At 36.8% G+C, this 18,140-nt stretch overlaps 1 pseudogene; it reads right to left on the bottom strand.

Moving 5' to 3' along the window:
- Nucleotides 1-244: 244 nt before the first annotated feature.
- LOC137965257 (transcription termination factor MTEF1, chloroplastic-like) overlaps nt 245-18,140 on the bottom strand; it is a 39,776-nt pseudogene continuing 21,880 nt past the window's right edge.

Raw genomic sequence — 18,140 nt, 5'->3', positions numbered from 1 at the left:
GAGATAATGTTAGTTTCTTAACTTAGTGAGAAAATGACCTACCTTGTAGCTCTTTGTCCTACTTTTTCTTTTAGAATATTTTCCTGAGATGAATGGATATATTAGACAATGTTTAAGTTCCAATGAAATATACAACTGAACTTCCTACTTTTTTAGCTAGGCTATCTAGTGAAACAAGCTCCAATGAAATAAATCAATATCTGAATAACATGAATCTATTCATCATCCTTGTTTATTTTGATATTCACAATAGAACACCAGGCTTTATCTTCCGCTCTAGGCTAAACGAGAAATATTGTGGAAACTTCTTCAATTCCTTCAATTCTCCATTCATTTCATTCAAGAAATAATCAAATTTTGGTCTAAAATTCTTCTCAACACTAAACGTCAACAAGGCAGGTGACCTCAAGACCATTTTCATGGTCTATGTATAAGTAAATCCCAAACTCTGCAAATACTTGAGCTTGGGAGTCAGGGTTGATTTCATGCTAGACACTAGGAGAAGAGAAGTCTGACAAGTGATCTTGTGAGGTCCCACGAAACCTAGTCTTCACAAGAAGAAGAGGGTCGTTCGAAGCTGATCAACAACATTGGAGATGAGTAGCCTCGGGCATTGAGTGATGGATCTCTGAATATCCACAATTGCAATTTGAACTTGGTCAAGAGAAATTCAAAAATAGGGTAGAGGTCAGAGGTGGGCTCAGTGGTCAGGAGCTGTGGAAGCAGCCCGAAGATTTGTCCCATATCGGAATGTTCAATATTGAAGTGTAGAAGACTTTTTTTGGCGGATATGACCCACTCGAGGGAGGTGGAGCTGAAATTAGGGTTTTTTCTCGAGGGCCTTGGAGGAGTTGACATCGAGGTGCTCTACGTAAAGGAGCTTTCCAGTGAGCAAGTGAAAGTGAATGAACTGGGTGAACCATCAGAATTATCTTTCACTCATTTTACACTGGAGCGACTAAAAATAAATTACATAGTTCATTTACTTACACCTTCACTCGTGTGTGAGCACTAACAATTTTGAGTAAGTACAGGAGAAGGGGGGGTGGTTAATGCACTTTTGGTTCAAGGGATTGAACTAGTTCAAGTTCATGTGAAATTTGGTGTTAGTGTGGATGCATTCAAGTACACTGGAAAAAAATTTCCAGTGTTAGTGCCTAAAATGAAAATTATGTTGTAAACAAAGAGAATAAGTAACTTTTTATAATATACCTAAATAGAACATATATCTAAACAAATAATTAACCAAAACAAACATGGTTACTATTACACTAATAAGTAATTTAATGTAGTATTAAAATATATTAATATACTAATTAATTAAATAATATATTTCATTAATAAATGATTGCAGTTTATTGTAAATTAATCAATAATTATGTGTGACAATTAATTGCGTACTAATTAATTATAAAATTAGATAAATAAAAGCAAAAAAAATAATACAAATGAATATAATAAATAAATATATTATTTTATTAATAACATAAGAAATATTTTAACATAAAAATGGAATAATTAAATTAAATAATTGATCAAATAGTTACTTTAATAATTTTTTAATTACCACTCTTAAATCACTAATTTAATATAGTAAAAAATTAATATAATAAATAAATAAATAAATTATTTTATTAATAACACAAAATAATGACTTCCAACTATAAGTCAGTTTCCATAACTAACCCATTCATTGGGTGGTTTCCTAGGTGGATCATGGGCATCGGTTGTAACAAGTAGCTATTACAACCTCTCCTCTCTTTGTTGGAAAAGAGGAGTTTAAGTTTGGATCTTGTTTAGTAGAGGGATGCCTAAACGTTGCCATCGATGAACCTCTGCAATAGACGAGACATCTATGATCACCAGAAATTGATCACCATGACAGGAGGTGCATTTTTTATTTTATTTTTTATTAATTTCATCAGTTCATGAGTTGAAGTCTAACATTTTTTGTATCAGAGCTTTCCTCTCTGATCATGGCTTCATTTTCGTTGAGAAAACAAAGCCAAGCTTTGTGCTCTCTGCACGCGTTGGCCGGCATTTCTCAACTTGGCACTGTGTGCCGGGTGGCATTGGATGCGTCGATGGACGACTCCCTTCGTCCGCCATGTTCTCGGGCCTCTACGGCGAAATAGCGTCGTTGGCCAAAGCGGGGTGTGCCAGTGATGCCGATGACTGTGGCTGACGTCCAATGGGGGACTAACGGTGGCCACCATCGTTCACCCCACTGTACAAGGCTGGAGGTTGAAGACGACATCCAATGCGCAGAAAAAAAAGAAAAAAAATGAAACATAACTTTAGTTTCATTTAAAGAACGAGTCACGATTGAGTTGACTCGGATGGGTCAAGTTGCGGCACGGATGGGTTGAGTCGTGGCGAGGACATGTTGAGTTGGCTCGGTTCTCCCATCACAACTCGCTAACCCTACTCGCCCGAGCAGTCAATTTTGTCGCCAGTGAACGTTAGGCCTACTGGCCTTCATGTCTTATCTTTGGATACACGGTTAATACATATGTAAATTGCAGTAAATTAGTAAATCTATTTTTATGCAATTTCTCTTTTAATTCATATGAATTAAAAATTGTGCACGCACATATAGTTGTATACTGTGCATATTTTGTTAATTTTTCAATTGTGAAAACTTTTATTTAGGTTTTATGCATACTTCATTTTTATCCATATTTTAAGTTGACCTAAATATAAGGATTTGATAATTGACATCAATTTTAGTCAATTATTTTTATGTCATATTTTTTGTATGCATTTGAATATTTCAGTAATTGCCATAGCATTCTTAATTATGAAAATGTCTAGTGACATTAAGTTTAGTCACATAAAGTTAATGGCAAAAAAATTGTGATTAATCACGTAGATATAATAATTTAACCCCACAAGGTAAATGTGATTAATCAAGAAGGGAAAAAATACTTAAAAAAAAATCTAGTTGCCCAAAAGCCTAGAATATTCCTTTACAAAAAAATTTCTCGGTCCCATCATAACGAGACATAAATCTCATATGTGTTATAATCTAAGCCCACATGAAAGATTATAATAACACGTTGATTTGTTTGTTTGAATTATTTACATGGGCAAATATTTAAACAATTTGGCTTCATTACATGTTTAGTAAGCTTATTGTCTATTTTTTTGTTTTTCAAACTTTGTCTGTCCCAAACTTTGATTCCTCTATTATTCCATTGAATGGAGAAAATTATATTGAGTGGAAGGAGAAAATTCTCCTGTTATTAGTGTGCATGGATCTTTACTTGGCACTTCGAGTAGATGAACCTCCAAATTCCACGGAATCTAGTATCCAAATTGAGAAAACATCATTTGAACATTGGGAGCAATCCAGTCGATTAAGTTTAATGTTTATTAAGTCCCATAATAGGAAGAGTATCTGTGGATCCATACCTAAATGTGCCAAAGCTATTCAGGAACAGTTTGAGACTTCCGATAAGGCATTAGCGAGCACCCTAATAACCCAAATGTGTTCCATGAAATTTACTGGCACCAAGGGTATGCATGAGCACAACATGCAGATGCGGGATATGGCCGCAAGACTAAAATTGAAGGAGATTGAGATATCCGAGTCATTTTTGGTCCACTTCATCCTTAACTTGCTTCCGTCTGAATATGCACCCTTCAAAATCTCTTATAACACACATAAGGAGAAATGGTCAATTAATGAACTTTTGACCATGTGTGTTGTTGGAAGATGGGCTCAAGCCCACGAGCTGAAGACAAGAAGCCCACAAGTCAAAGGAGTGGCATATGTGTAAAATATGGTACTTTTCATAAAGATGGTATAGAAGTGTAAATATGTGTTCCTTTTATGTCTTTTGTTTTATCAAGTTGTAGCCCTAAGGGTATTGTAAAACTATAAATAAAGGCATTGGCTAAGAGGTAGGGCATTGAAGCACTCTCCTCTCTTTCCACAAATTCGTCCATCCCTCATTTTTCTTTTTGACGCAACCCTCTTCTCCCTTAATCCAAACTCTCTTCTTCCACGTTCTTCTTCTTCTCTTCTCCTTCTCTCTTCTTCTTCCTCTTCTTTCTTGTTGATCTAAAGTTCCTTTCATGAGATCCTAAATTCTACATGGTATCAGAGCAAGGAGTTTAGGATCTTTTCATGGAGTTATTATGAAATCTGTTCAAGAAGTTGTAAAAGGAGTTCAGTCATAAAGAGATAAGTTCATCATCTTCTTATTTATGTTTTTTTTTTTTGTTTCCTTTTCTTATTTACATACTCCTTTTTACTATTTTTCTTTACTTCTTGAATTTTGAGTCACATAAAGTCAAGATAAATCTTTATATGTTGTAAAGATTTATTTCTATGACTAAATTGATGTTATAATCTTGACTCCTTGTAAATCAATTACAAAAGTGATCAAGATCATTTGCTATTTGCATCTTATTAAGATTGATGGGTGAAATTCAATTACCTTTATGTAATTTGGATCCATCTCATTTGAGGTAGAATTCCAGCACATGTTGCTGTATCTTCTCCTACTTTAGGTTGCTCATGGGTTTGCGTTATGTTGTTGGATGCCCATTATATGTTTGATGAAATGCCAACAGCCATTTACCTTTTGTAGTTCTGTTTTTTTTAACTTCAACAATTGATTTTTTTCTTATATTGAAGTCTCCCATGAGCTGAAGATAAATCTCTTCCAAGTGTATTGGTTTGTCGTTAAATCTTCTCTAAATTTTTGTCTATTGCTCGTTTGTGTTGGAGTTTGGATTAAGGCCTAATCGGTTACATCTACTTTCTTCTCTTTGTTCTTATGAATACAAGAGAAGTTGAGTGATGGTTGGATGTTATTATCACTTTCTAAAGGCACAAATTTGTTGATAATTTGGTGCTTGCCCTTGTGAAAGAAATTGGTTCTTGTTCTCTTTTGTTAGTAATTGATTTGGTCTACGGGTTCTTCAAATTACATAGAGTAATTGTTCTTTGAAGAAGGCATTTCCCTTGACCTCCATATTTTACTTGCCTCATCATGGAGATTGGATACAATAGTAATAAGAGTGATATACTCCGTATTACTACAATTCCACTCAAAGGTCTCTCCAATTACATGAGCTAGTCACAATCGGTACAGAGGGTTCTTATTTCTCGTGACTTCTTGAGCCACATTGTTAACTTTCCTCCTCCGATTGATGAAGAAGATGCGTCCTACCACAAGTGGGTTAAGGATGATAACATGGTGATAAATTGGCTCATTAATAGCATGGAAGAACAGGTGGCCAACAATGTGGTCCACTTGGAAACCTCCAAGAACATATGGGACACTTGTGCCAAGCTTTACTAAGCACTGCTTCATTACAAAAAATATATGATGTCTTACAAAACATGCTGCATACGAAACATGCTGATAATATTCACAAATTTTTGGCACAATTTCGCGGTCTTCTTCAAGAATGGAAACTAGCTCAGCCATATTCCACTGATATTGCCATTCAAGAACCACAAAGAGAAGCTTTGGCAGTAGCCATTTGCTTATCTAATATTAAACCATGCCTTGAGGTGGCCAAAACTCAACTTCTCAGTTCTTCTGCTCTTCCATCCTTCGATGATATTAGTGTTACATTACTTAGGATACCGGATCCATCCCCTCCTTCTCCTATTGATGCTCCATCGGCAATGTTCTCTGACAATCGGGGAACATCTTCCTCATCCCGAGGATGGAGCAGAAATAAGAGAGGGGGTCGAACTATGAGAGGGGCTGAAAATAGAGGTGGTAGAACGGGTCAGAATTATTTCCATACTGAGCCTCAACTTTGCACTTATTGTGGCTGTTAGAACCACCTTGTGGCATCATGCTGGAAACTTCATGGCAAGCCTGATTGGGCCACAACTAACTCTGTCTCAGTTAACGTTGAGAAAAATGAAGATAAGGCTGAATCATCATCCGAAAATGTGACTCTTATGGCTGAGGACTATGCTGCATTTCAGAAAATGAAGTCCTTCATGGAATCATCTATTCCCTTATCATCTACTGCTGCCACTAATATTGCCTCAGGTATGCTTTGTTCCTCTTGGATCATCGACTCCGGGGCCTCCGAACATCTATCAGGTAACAAACACTTGTTGCAGTCCTTATCTCCTTGTTATCCTCATAAATTTGTAACTATTGCTGATGGTACCCAAACCAAGGTCCTTGGCAAAGTTTCCTCCTCTCTTACTTCATCTATTCCCGTTGAAGATGTTTTGTTTGTTCCTCGTTTTCCTTTAAATTTGCTCTCGGTTAGCCAATTGACCAAACAATTAAATTGCTCTATCACCTTCTCACCGTCTTCTTGTGTCTTTCAGGATCTCACTACGAAGCGGGTGATTGGTGGCGGCCATGAAAAGGGGGGTTTGTACTACTTCACTCTTCCACCATTAGCTGCATTATCGTCCACTACATCCGAGGCCCAACTTTGGCACAACCGACTTGGTCATCCGTCTACCCCTTCACTTCGTTCTTTGGTTCCATCTTTGAAAGGATTTTCTAATATCAGTTGTGAGGTTTGTCAATTAAGTAAACATGTCAGAAGTACATATTCTCCTCGTCTTACAACAACAAGTACTGCTCTGTTTGAACTAATACATTCTGATGTATGGGGCCCTTTATGTGTCTCAAATATTTCCCAAGTTAAATATTTTGTCATTTTTGTTGATGATTTTACTCGAGTGACTTGGTTATATCTACTTAAAGAGTGTTCTGAAATTCTTCCTTTGTTTAAAAACTTTCATGCTATGGTCTTGACACAATTTGGGAAGAAAATTCAAACCCTTAGATCTGATAATGCTAAGGAATACATGTCTCATGACTTCAAATCATTTTGTGAGAGTAATGGGCTTATTCATCAAACATCATGTGCCTATACTCCTCAATAAAATGGTGTTGCTGAAAGGAAGAATCGTCATCTTCTTGAAGTTGCTCGGGGCCTCCTCTACTCCATGAAGGTACCCTATTTCTATTGGCCTCATGCTATACTTACAACATGTTTTCTTATTAATAGGTTACCTTCATCAGTCCTTCATCATAAAACTCCTTACTCTGTGTTATTTAATGGTGAAGATCCTTTTTCTCTTCCTTTGAAAGTGTTTGGATGTACGTGTTTTGTTCATGTTACATATCCACATAAAAATAAACTTGATCCTCGGTCTATGAAGTGCATTTTTTTGGGATACTCTCGCACCCAACATGGTTATGTCTGTTACAATCCTACCCTTCGGAGGATGTTTATCTCTAGGGATGTGACTTTCTTTGAGGACACTCCCTTCTATTCCTCCCATGATACTCCTCCAGGATGGACTTGTCCTTCTACTACTCCTTGTCCGCTTGTGCCGTTTAATCTTGAAGTGGATCCATCCCCTGATGCACTGGTCGTACCTTCACCTGTGGAGTTGTCGGATCCACCCGAGGTAAGTCCTTCTCCTCCTATGTATGGGCCTGAATTTGATACTTGGCCTAATTCTTTAAGAAAAGAACGTCGCTTCTGTACTACTACGCAGCCTATCTCAAATTTTATGTCTCACCATCGCTTGTCTTCCGAGTGTTTTTAGTTTCTTGCGACCCTTTCTTCTACTTCCGTTCCGCAGTCGTATCAGGAGGCCCTGAGACATCCAGGATGGAAGGCGGCTATGGATGAAGAAATGCACGCCTTATACGAAAACCAAACCTGGTACTTAAAATCACTCCCGTAATGTAAAAGACCGGTTGGTTGTTGATAGGTTTTTTCAGTGAAACATAATCCGGATGGATCGGTTGCTTGTCTTAAAGCTCGACTGGTTGCTAAGGGCTATAGGTAGTGCTATGGGATAGATTATGAGGAGACTTTCTCTCCTATTGCAAAATTGAATTTGGTACGCATCATCTTATCTATTGCTGCTAACTCCTCATGGCCTGTCTATCAGTTGGATGTTAAAAATGCTTTTTTAAATTGTGATATCAGTGAGGAAATTTATATGGTTATGTGGTTGAGGGGGAGTCAGTATGCCGGTTAATAAAGTCTTTATATGGGCTTAAGCAGTCCCCTCGGGCTTGGTTTGATAAATTTAGTCAAACACTCCTACGGTTTGGTTTTCATCGGTGCTCAGTTGATCATTCCGTATATTATAAAGATACAGTCAAAGGGAAAATATTATTGGCCATATACGTGGATGATATTATCTTAACCGGTGATGATGCTTTGAGCATACAAGAGGTGAAACAGATGATATGTCAGGAATTCAAGACTAAAGACCTTGGTATGCTTAAATATTTTTTGGGTATAGAAGTTCTTCAATCCAAACATGGGATAATATTGTCTCAAATGAATTATTTCTTGGATCTCCTTGAAGAAATAGGAATGAAGGGTTGTAGACCAGTTGACACACATATGGATACAAATGTAAAATTATGTGCCACAAATGAAGAAGATATCGATATTGGCAAATATCAAAGGCTCGTGGGAAAACTGATTTATCTCACGATAACTAGGCCAGACATATCATATGCTGTAAGTGTGGTGAGTCAATTCATGCACAAACCACAAATTACCCACTGGCAGGCTTTAGAGAGAATATTACGCTATCTAAAAGGAGCTCCAGGAAGAGGATTGTTGTATAAAAAACATGGGCACTTCAACGTAGAAGGCTTCTCAGATGCAGATTGGGCTGGATCTCCTGATGATAGAAAATCTACATCAGGATATTTTACTCTGGTTGGGGGAAACTTGGTTACATGGAAAAGTAAGAAGCAAAATGTGTTTGCAAGATCTAGCGCCGAAGCAGAATACAGAGCAATGGCCCATACCGTTAGTGAACTTTTATGGATTAGGACCCTTCTTACCAAACTAGGTTTTTATAAAAAGGGGTCCATGAATCTGTGTTGTGATAATCAAGCAGCCATTCATATCACTTCAAATCGAGTATTTCATGAAAGAACTAAACATATTGAGGTGGGTTGTCATTTTATATGGGAGAAGTTTCAAGCAGGAATAATCTCTCTCAAACATGTGTCATCTCAAGAGCAAGTAGTTGATATTCTCACTAAACCCATTACATCTAAAATCCTATCATTTATAAGTGGCAAGCTGGGTATTTATGATGTCTTTTCTCATCCAGCTTGAGGGGGGTTGTTGGAAGATGGGCTCAAGCCCACGAACTCAAGACAAGAAGCCCACACGTCAAAGGAGTGGCATATGTATAAAATATGGTACTTTCCATAAAGATGGTATAGAAGTGTAAATATGTGTTCCTTTTATGTCTTTTGTTTTATCAAGTTGTAGCCCTAAGGGTATTGTAAAACTATAAATAAAGGCATTGGCTAAGAGGTAGGGCATTGAAGCACTCTCCTCTCTTTCCACAAATTCGTCCAGCCCTCATTTTTCTTTTTGACGCAACCCTCTTCTCCCTTAATCCAAACTCTCTTCTTCCACGTTCTTCTTCTTCTCTTCTCCTTCTCTCTTCTTCTTCTTCTTCTTTCTTGTTGATCTAAAGTTCCTTTCATGAGATCCTACATTCTACACGTGTATAAGAGGAACGGAGGCTGAATCAAGAGAGCATCGAAAGTGCGCATTTGACGACTCGAGACAAGAAAACTTTTAAGATAGGGAAGGGAAAAACACCTCTTAATAAAGAATATAAGGGCGGTGTCAAAAGTTTCTTCTATAAGAAGAAAGGACATATCAAGAAAATTTTCCCCAAGTTCAAGCATTGGTTTGAAAAGAAAGGTAATCTCATATCCTTAGTGTGTTTTAAATCTAATATGACTCATGCTTCTTATAACGCTTAGTGGATTGATTCGGGTACTACAATCCATGTTGCCAACACCATGTAGGGTTTCTTGAACCAATGAAACCGACGCCAAGTGAATGCCCCATCTATCAAGTGTTGGAAGATAGGCCCAAGCCCACACGACCAAGGAAGGCCCACATATTTAAGAGTATTATAATATTGGACACATGACCAAGGAAGACTCACAAGATGGGCACAAACACATAAGAAGTAGGACCCACCATGATTACCACAAGCTAGCATCCTTATCACATAAGTTGGAGGATCAAGGACTCACAAAGGCATATTTATCTTATGGTCACATCCTAGAAGATTTCTAGCTCGAGTTATATTTGTCTTTTATCTATATTGAGTTATTTAATTATGTTAGGGCTTATCTTTAAGTGTTAGAGTTTGGGTGTAATTGGGGCAAAGGTAGTTTTATTGTAATTGTACTCTACTACCTTCCTCTATTATAAATAGAGGTTCATGTACTCTAATTATAATAAGTCAATGAAGTATTTCTCTTCTCCATAAATTCAACATGGTATCAGACCAGGTTCTATGAGTTGAATTGGTCAACCCACAGAGATAATGAGATCCTTTTCTCTAAACCCTAAACCCTAAGTCTAGGTTTGTAGTTTTTTTTTAGTCCCTACACCCGTAGTTTGCTTTGTGTTTTTCACCTCTATACTGAGAGTTTTATATTGAAAAATATATATTGAAGGAAATATACTTAAGTCTACTTTCCAAGAAAAAAATTATTTGTTCCAATCGGAGTTATCTACAAAGATAAATCGATATTTGAATAAACGAAGGTCAGATTGTGAAAGAGGTTCAAGCAGCAGCAGAAAGCTTCAACTTCCGAGGTATTGTATGCTATCAAGAATGAGAATTTATATGGATATATATATATATCAAAAAAAATATATGTAAGTTTATTCTCTTACATATTCGACCAATTTTAAATTGCATTTATCTACAAAGAGAAATCGATATTTGAAGCAACAAAGGTCAGATAGAAAAAAAAGGTTCAAGTAGCAGCAGAAAGCTTCAACTTCCAAGGTATTTTATTCTATCAATAACGAGACTTTATATGGAGAATTATATATCAAAGGAAATATCTATAAGTCTATTTTCTTATCTATTCAACCAATTCTCTATCTGAGTTTTTTATAAGGAGATATTGATCTTGTAAGAGCCAATGGTCTTGCCGGAAAAAAAGGAGAAACAATGCTTAATTCGGCCAGATGGCAGAGACCGAAATCTATCAGATTATTTATCTTATGATAATTATATTTTATGAATAGAAGTTATATTTGGATGAAAGGTATTTAATTCTAGTTTCATAATGAGAAAATTTCATGTCAATCTGATCAATATTTAAAGATATATTCGCATTGGAAGAATCAAAGGTCATGCTTGTATTCTGATGTATTGAAAAATCCGAATTTATGCCCTTAGTTTTGCGTCACTGTTTGAGTTGTTATATCAGGAAAATATCTCACTTCTCCCTTGTTTAAGGGCTTATTACTACATCTATTTTTATTGGGTTTATTGCTGCATCTATGATATTTGGTTCAAGCTTGGATCACTGCCATTACCTCCCAGTTTATGAGGGAGAAGAAGAAGAAGAAGTACAAGAAAGAGGTATTTTATTCCATATGTTGGTGATACGTTTATGTGAGAAAAATATTCAATAAAGGGGGAGCACAAATAATGAAGCTTATGCATCTAAGAAAAAATATTTATATCAGATTATGATTATTTTATGGGTCCTTCTACATGGTTTATTATTTTTGTTTATGTTATATGTGTTGGAAGATGGTCATATTACATTACAGTTGCTGCTATTATGTCTCTTTGGATGAGACATTATTATTGAAGAAGAGGTGGCCTCATTACCTTGTCTCATACCATAATTTATTTCACTCTACAAAATATCATGGTTGGGACACCATGAGAGTCAGTGCCCGGATTGGGACACCATTATAAATAAACCCACTACCCCCCTATAATGGTTTTTATTACTCCTACCAATTGAGAGTCGTTGTTCTGTGGAGGGACACGGTGGTGAACACTTCAGAGCAATGCCGATGGACACACTACCTACAGAAGTCAGAGTGTGCCCTACATCCAACATTAGGATTGGAGTATGGAGCAATGTCTTACCGGCTAGGAGTGATTTTTACTCTCACTTATATTATGCCAGCAGGGCCTCATGGAAGGACACAACAGCGTGAGACGGAGTGTTGGAAGATGAAGGCATATTGGAAGATGTGCCATTTTATACAAAAAAATTCTATACATCATTTGAAGCAAGCTAGGAGTTCATGTTGTTCCCTCACCCCTAGCTTAAGGGGGAGTGTTGGAAGATAGCCCCAAGCCCACATAACCAAAGAAGGCCCACATATCTAAGAGTATTATAAGATGGGCCACACGACCAAGGAAGGCTCACAAGATGGGTCCAAGCACATAAGAAGTATGACCCACCATGATTACCACAAGATGGCCTCCTTATCACATAAGTTGGAAGATCAAGAAGGAATCACAAAGGCATCTTTATCTCATGGTCACATCCTAGAAAATTTCTAGCTTGAGTTATGTTTGTCTTTTATCTATATTGAGTTATTCAATTATGCTAGGATTTATCGTTAAGTGTTAGAGTTTGGATGTAATTGGGACAAAGGTAGTTTTATTGTAATTGGACTCTACTACCTTCCTCTATTCTAAATAGAGGTTCATATACTCTGATTATAATAAGCTAAGGAAGTCAATGAAGTATTTCTCTTTTCCATAAATTCAACATCAAGGAAACAAGATGGGTTCACATGTGGAGGCGGTTGGAAGTTACTGACTTGTCCTCAATACTGACTTTGTATTAGACCTTGAAAAGACATTCTATGTTCCATCTTTTTCTAGAAACCTTATCTCAGTTTCCAAACTTTCATCTTTTGAATTCATTTTTAATTTCCTTGGAAATTCCCTTCAATTGTATAAAGACCATGTTCTTGTTGAAAATTGAATTTTAGGTGAAAGATTGTTCAAACTTCTTTTAAACCCTACATTTGATTGATGTCTTACTATTGTGCATGGTATTAATGTTGGCATTAAGGGTAGTTTTATAAATGAGAAATCCTCCATGTTGTGGCATATGAGATTATGTCATATCTCTATTGATAGAATTAAAAGATTAGTTAATGATGGAGTCCTTGAGGCTCTTGATTTTATTGATTTTGTTACATGGTTGGATTGCATTAAAGGAAAGCAAACCAACAAGTACAAGAAAGGTTTCAGGAGGACTTCTAATGTCTTAGAAATAATACACACTGATATTTCAGGTCCTTCAGATGCATGTTTCAATGGTCAGAAATATTTCATTACCTTTATTGATGACCATACATGATATATGTATCTCTTTCTGTTTCATGATAGAAGTGAAATAATAAATGCTTTTAATGTCTATAAAGTAGAAGTAGAGAATCAATTAGGCAAAAAAATCAAAATCGTGAGGTCAGATAGATGTGGTGAATATTATGGAAAGTACACAGAAAATGGACAATTGCCTGGTCCTTTTGCAAGGTTTCTTGAGGAACAAGGGATTTTGGCACAATACACAATGCCTGGCTCACCGTCTCAAAATGGTGTGGCTGAAAGAAGAAACCGAACATTAATAAACATGGTGAGGAGTATGTTTAGTAACTTCATTCTCCCATTGTCTTTGAGGAGTGAAGTTCTCAAAACTGCAATTTATGTACCAACCAAAGCGGTTCATAAAACGTTGTTTGAGTTATGGTAATGTTGGAAACTTAGTTTAAGACATGTACATGCTTGGGGTTGTGCAACTAAAGTTCAGGTTTACAATCCACATGATAAAAAGTTAGACTCAAGAATAGTTGGTGGACATTTCATTGGCTATGTGGAAAAGTCTAAGGGATATAGATTTTATTGTCAATCTCATTCGACAAGAATTGTCGAATCTAAGAATGCAAGGTTTCTTGAGAATGATAAGATTAGTGGGAGTAGCCAACCTCGAAACTTAGTTTTGAGCAACATACAAGTTCTCAAACTGCTCCTACAACTTCATTGAAATTGGTTGTCATTCAGGATAATCATTAGGATACGATTACTCAAGAACAACCAATAGTTGAAGAACCATCTCATTATGAGGATATTCCTATAGATCCAGTTACTCAACATTCTCAACCTAAAAATGTTAAAGTACCATTAAGAAGATCTTCAAGAGTTAGGAAGCCTACAATCTCTTCAGAATATGAATTGTACCTTCAAGAGTTTGACACGGACATTGGTGCCGAAGTTGATCCTATTACGTTTTCATAGGCTATGAGTGGACATAAATCAATATTATGGAATTATGCAATGAAGGAAGAGCTAGATTCAATGGCTAAAAACCAAGTATGGGATCTTGTTGAATTGCCTAAAGGAGGGAAGGCCATTGGTTGTAAGTGGGTTTTTAAAACCAAAAGAAACTCTTTAGGAAATATTGAAAGATATAAGGCAAGACTTGTAGCCAAAGGATTTACTCAACAAGAAGGAATTGATTATCACAATACCTTCTCTCCTATTTCAAAGAAGGATTTATTTCGGATAATCATGGCATTAGTTGCTCATTATGATATGGAGTCACATCAAACGGATGTGAAAACAACTTTCCTCAATGGAGACCTAGAAGAAGAGGTTTACATAAAACAACCTAAAGATTTCATTTCAGAGGGGAATGATCACTTGGTTTGTAGACTTAAGAAATCTATATATGGACTAAAACAAACCTCCTGTGAGTGGTATTTAAAATTCCATGATTTTATTTTTTCGTTTGGTTTTACGGAGAATATCATGGATCGATATATATATATATATGTTATTGTCCTTAAGGTCAGTGGGAGCAAAATAATTTTCATAGTCCTATATGTAGATGATATTCTACTTGCTTCAAGTGATTTAGGATTACATCATGAGGTCAAACAATTTCTCACGATGACATTTGATATGAAAGATATGGGCAAAACTTCTTATGTCATAGGCATAAAGATTGATAGAGACAAATCCCAAGGGACATTTGGATTGTCTCAAGAAACCTATAACAAATCCCATGGGACATTCAGATTGTTTCAAGAAACCTATATCAACAAAATTCTAAAGAGATATCATATGAATAATTGCTCATCTGGTGTTGCACGAATTGTCAAAGGTGACAAATTAAGTTTGGAACAAGGTCCACAAAATAATTTAGAGAGGGAACACATGAAAAGCATTCCATATGCTTCCTCAGTTGGGAGTTTAATGTATGCTCAAGTTTGCACAAGACCTGACATAGAATATGCAGTGGGAATGTTGGGCTGATATCAAAGTAATCCCGGTTTGGACCATTGGAAAGCTGTAAATAAAGTCATGTGATACCTTTAGGGGACTAAAGACTACAAACTTTTGTACAGACGATCTGATCATCTAGAAGTGATTGGATATTCATGCTCAGATTTTACTGGCTGCTTTGATTCAAGAAAGTCGACAATAGGATACGTTTTCTTATTAGTCAGAGGGGTCATTTCTTGGAGAAGTGAAAAGCAATCGTTGATTGCTACTTCAACCACAGAAGTAGAGTTTGTAGCATGATTTGAAGTGTAATCAATGGGTATATGGTTGAGGAGTTTTATTTCAGGGTTTGAAATTGTTGACACAATTGCTAAGCCATTAAGGATTTATTACGATAATTCCATAGTAGTGTTTTTTGAAAAGAACAATAAGAGTGGAAGTCGTAGTAAGCATATTGACATAAAGTTTTTAGCTATTCGAGAACGTGTCAAAGAAAATAAAGTGGTTGCGCAACACATCAACACCGGATTAATGATTGTTGATCCGTTGGCAAAAGGTCTACCACCCGTTTCTTATAAGGGGCATGTTGAACATATGAGACTTAATTCTATTAAGTAATTTATGTAATTGAGATTCCCTTTATGTTTGTATCTCAATTTGTCATTTGAAAAACTCCATTAAGTTTATTTTTGTTTTCTCTTATTTGGTTATATGCATAAAGCTTAGAGAATGACAATGTAAGATGATCCTGAATGAGCATTATGGAAGCTCATTCATAAAGAAATGTGCCACATAAGGTTCTCATTCAAAGGAGATAGTTGCATTGTAATATGTGGAAGGTAATACTTTCTCTAAAGGACTTACCACCACGATTCATGTAATTTAATCTTCTTTGTTTGAGTATAAGGATATTATATCCATGGAAAACATTCTTGAAGATGTATCAATATTCAATGATACATATTAAGTATGTGAATGGGTCAAGTGGGAGAATGAAAGTCAGATTCCATAACTGACCCATTCACTGGGTGGATGGTGGTCGTCGGTTGTAACTGGTAGCAATTACAACTTCTCCTCTCTTTTATGGAAAGGACTTTAAGTTTGGATCTGGTCTGGCATAGGGATGCTTGGACATTGCCATCAACGAGCCTCTGAGATAGACGAGACATCTCCGATTGCATAAAATTGATTGCCATGACGGGAGGTCCGTTTTCCGTTTCAATTTTGATGAATTTCATCTTTGTTAAGAAGTTCATGAGTTGAAGTCTAACACCAACATGATAATTGATTTAATAAGATGTTGTTTTCAGCTAATGACATCCAACACAAGCTAATGATTTGATGGACAATGTCTACCTAAGTGAGAGCTATATTTGAGCTGGAAAAGAGTGTTCATCCTATGGAAATACAATTTTTTCTTTTTTGAACTACAGCTTATTGACTCCATTAAATCCGCGATATTGGTCTTGTAATGAATTCCAACTTTGACAACATGTCTTACTTTGCATTGCTATGTCCCTTTTCAGTGTTTCAACTTGTCAAAAATCCCAAAGTCTAAAGATTTTCAAATCACACAAATCCGTTCTCATTCTGGTTTTCTTGTCTTCACGTTCCCATCTCCTATGCACGGAGAGGCGGGTCAAGGATATGGAACAGACGGGCCCTGGTGGCCACTTTGTCCCGTATGCTTCACCGTGTATGAGGAGCAATATCGAAACAAATTTCTGCGGGAGAAGTGCTTCGGTGACGACCGTAGAGGCAGTCCAAGAATTCAAAGTCATGAGGACCAGGTTCACTCCTTCTTGCTTTTCGGAATAAATTAACCTAGGGCTTCGCAGTAGGTACAACATGAAAAGAGACATACCCAAAATAATTTCTGCAGAAGAAGTGCTCCAGTGATGACCATCGAGGGTGTTTTAGTGCTCAATCCAAGGATTCATAGAACTGAGGACAAGGTTCGCATCGAGGGTGTTTTAGTGCTCAATCCAAGGATTCATAGAACTGAGGACAAGGTTCGCCCCTTATTGCTTTTAAGAATATATTTTCGGCCTGAAAAAATTCTAACATGAACTTCTTTACCGCTCTGTTTTTTTTTTCTTGCCTCATTCTTGGTACGCTACTACTGTTATTAAATTCTCATCTCAAGCGACTATCAAACACGGCATATTTCTTTACCCCTTTTTTTCTATCGTGTTCATTTCTTCATTTTTTTTTCTTTGGGGTTATTCGTAGAGACTATTTTTTCTTCCAAACAGAACGATTAGGCCTAGATAGCCAGCAGTTCGATTTCCCATTATGAGCGGAAAGACAGAAAGCAATTATTATATGACTGTAGCTTCAAATACGAAACCTAATGTCACAAAACTTATTGCATGAATTTCTCAAGAGAATATGGTTTGTCCTTCGTTTCAGCGCAAGAAGGTCCGGGAGAATTCACACGATTAGCCTTAAAGAATAAAGACTCGCATGCATAGTTGTAATCCAACTTCGTAGTTACGTGAACTCCAATGATGAAATTCATCACATGCTCTCCTACCAATGACCCGAATCTGAATTTTCCAAGCGATTCCAGGACTGGCGAGGATCTGGCCAGAAGGATCGATCTATAAGACGACGAGGGTGTCGGAGACAGCAGAGTGAATGGCATTGGTGGAGACGAGGGTGGAGAGGTGGAAGTCCCATTCACAGAGACCTTTCTTTTGTTCTTCTTCTTCGTCGTCATCTTCCCTGCCTTCACTGCTTGGGCTGGGGTCCATTTCCCATTTATTGGAGACGATGGAGAGGATGGAGGTGACGGTGGCGGTTTTGGAGTCTCAGAGTGGGCGAGTGAGAGAAAACCGAAGGTGAGGTTGAGATAAAAACAGCTGTATCGGAATACTGGTCTATAACCTCTAAATCTATTATATGCCCGATACGTTACCTGATACCAATTCCGAATACTCTTTAAATCAGAGAATTAATTTTTACTATTAGATAAGTGGCGGTGGAGGGGTTGGTACCCAAGAACCTGGCCTTCCCCTTTGCAGAGGCTTTCATGTTTACATACTATCATCTGTTT

This window comes from Aristolochia californica, unplaced genomic scaffold (genome assembly GCF_029961685.1).
Source record: "Aristolochia californica isolate CCGP_79_NKW_82.1479 unplaced genomic scaffold, dmAriCali1.0.hap1 SCAF_5, whole genome shotgun sequence".
NCBI lineage: Eukaryota > Viridiplantae > Streptophyta > Magnoliopsida > Piperales > Aristolochiaceae > Aristolochia > Aristolochia californica.
The sequence above is the reverse complement of the archived record's forward strand: the minus strand, read 5'-3'. Positions and strand labels throughout refer to the sequence as shown.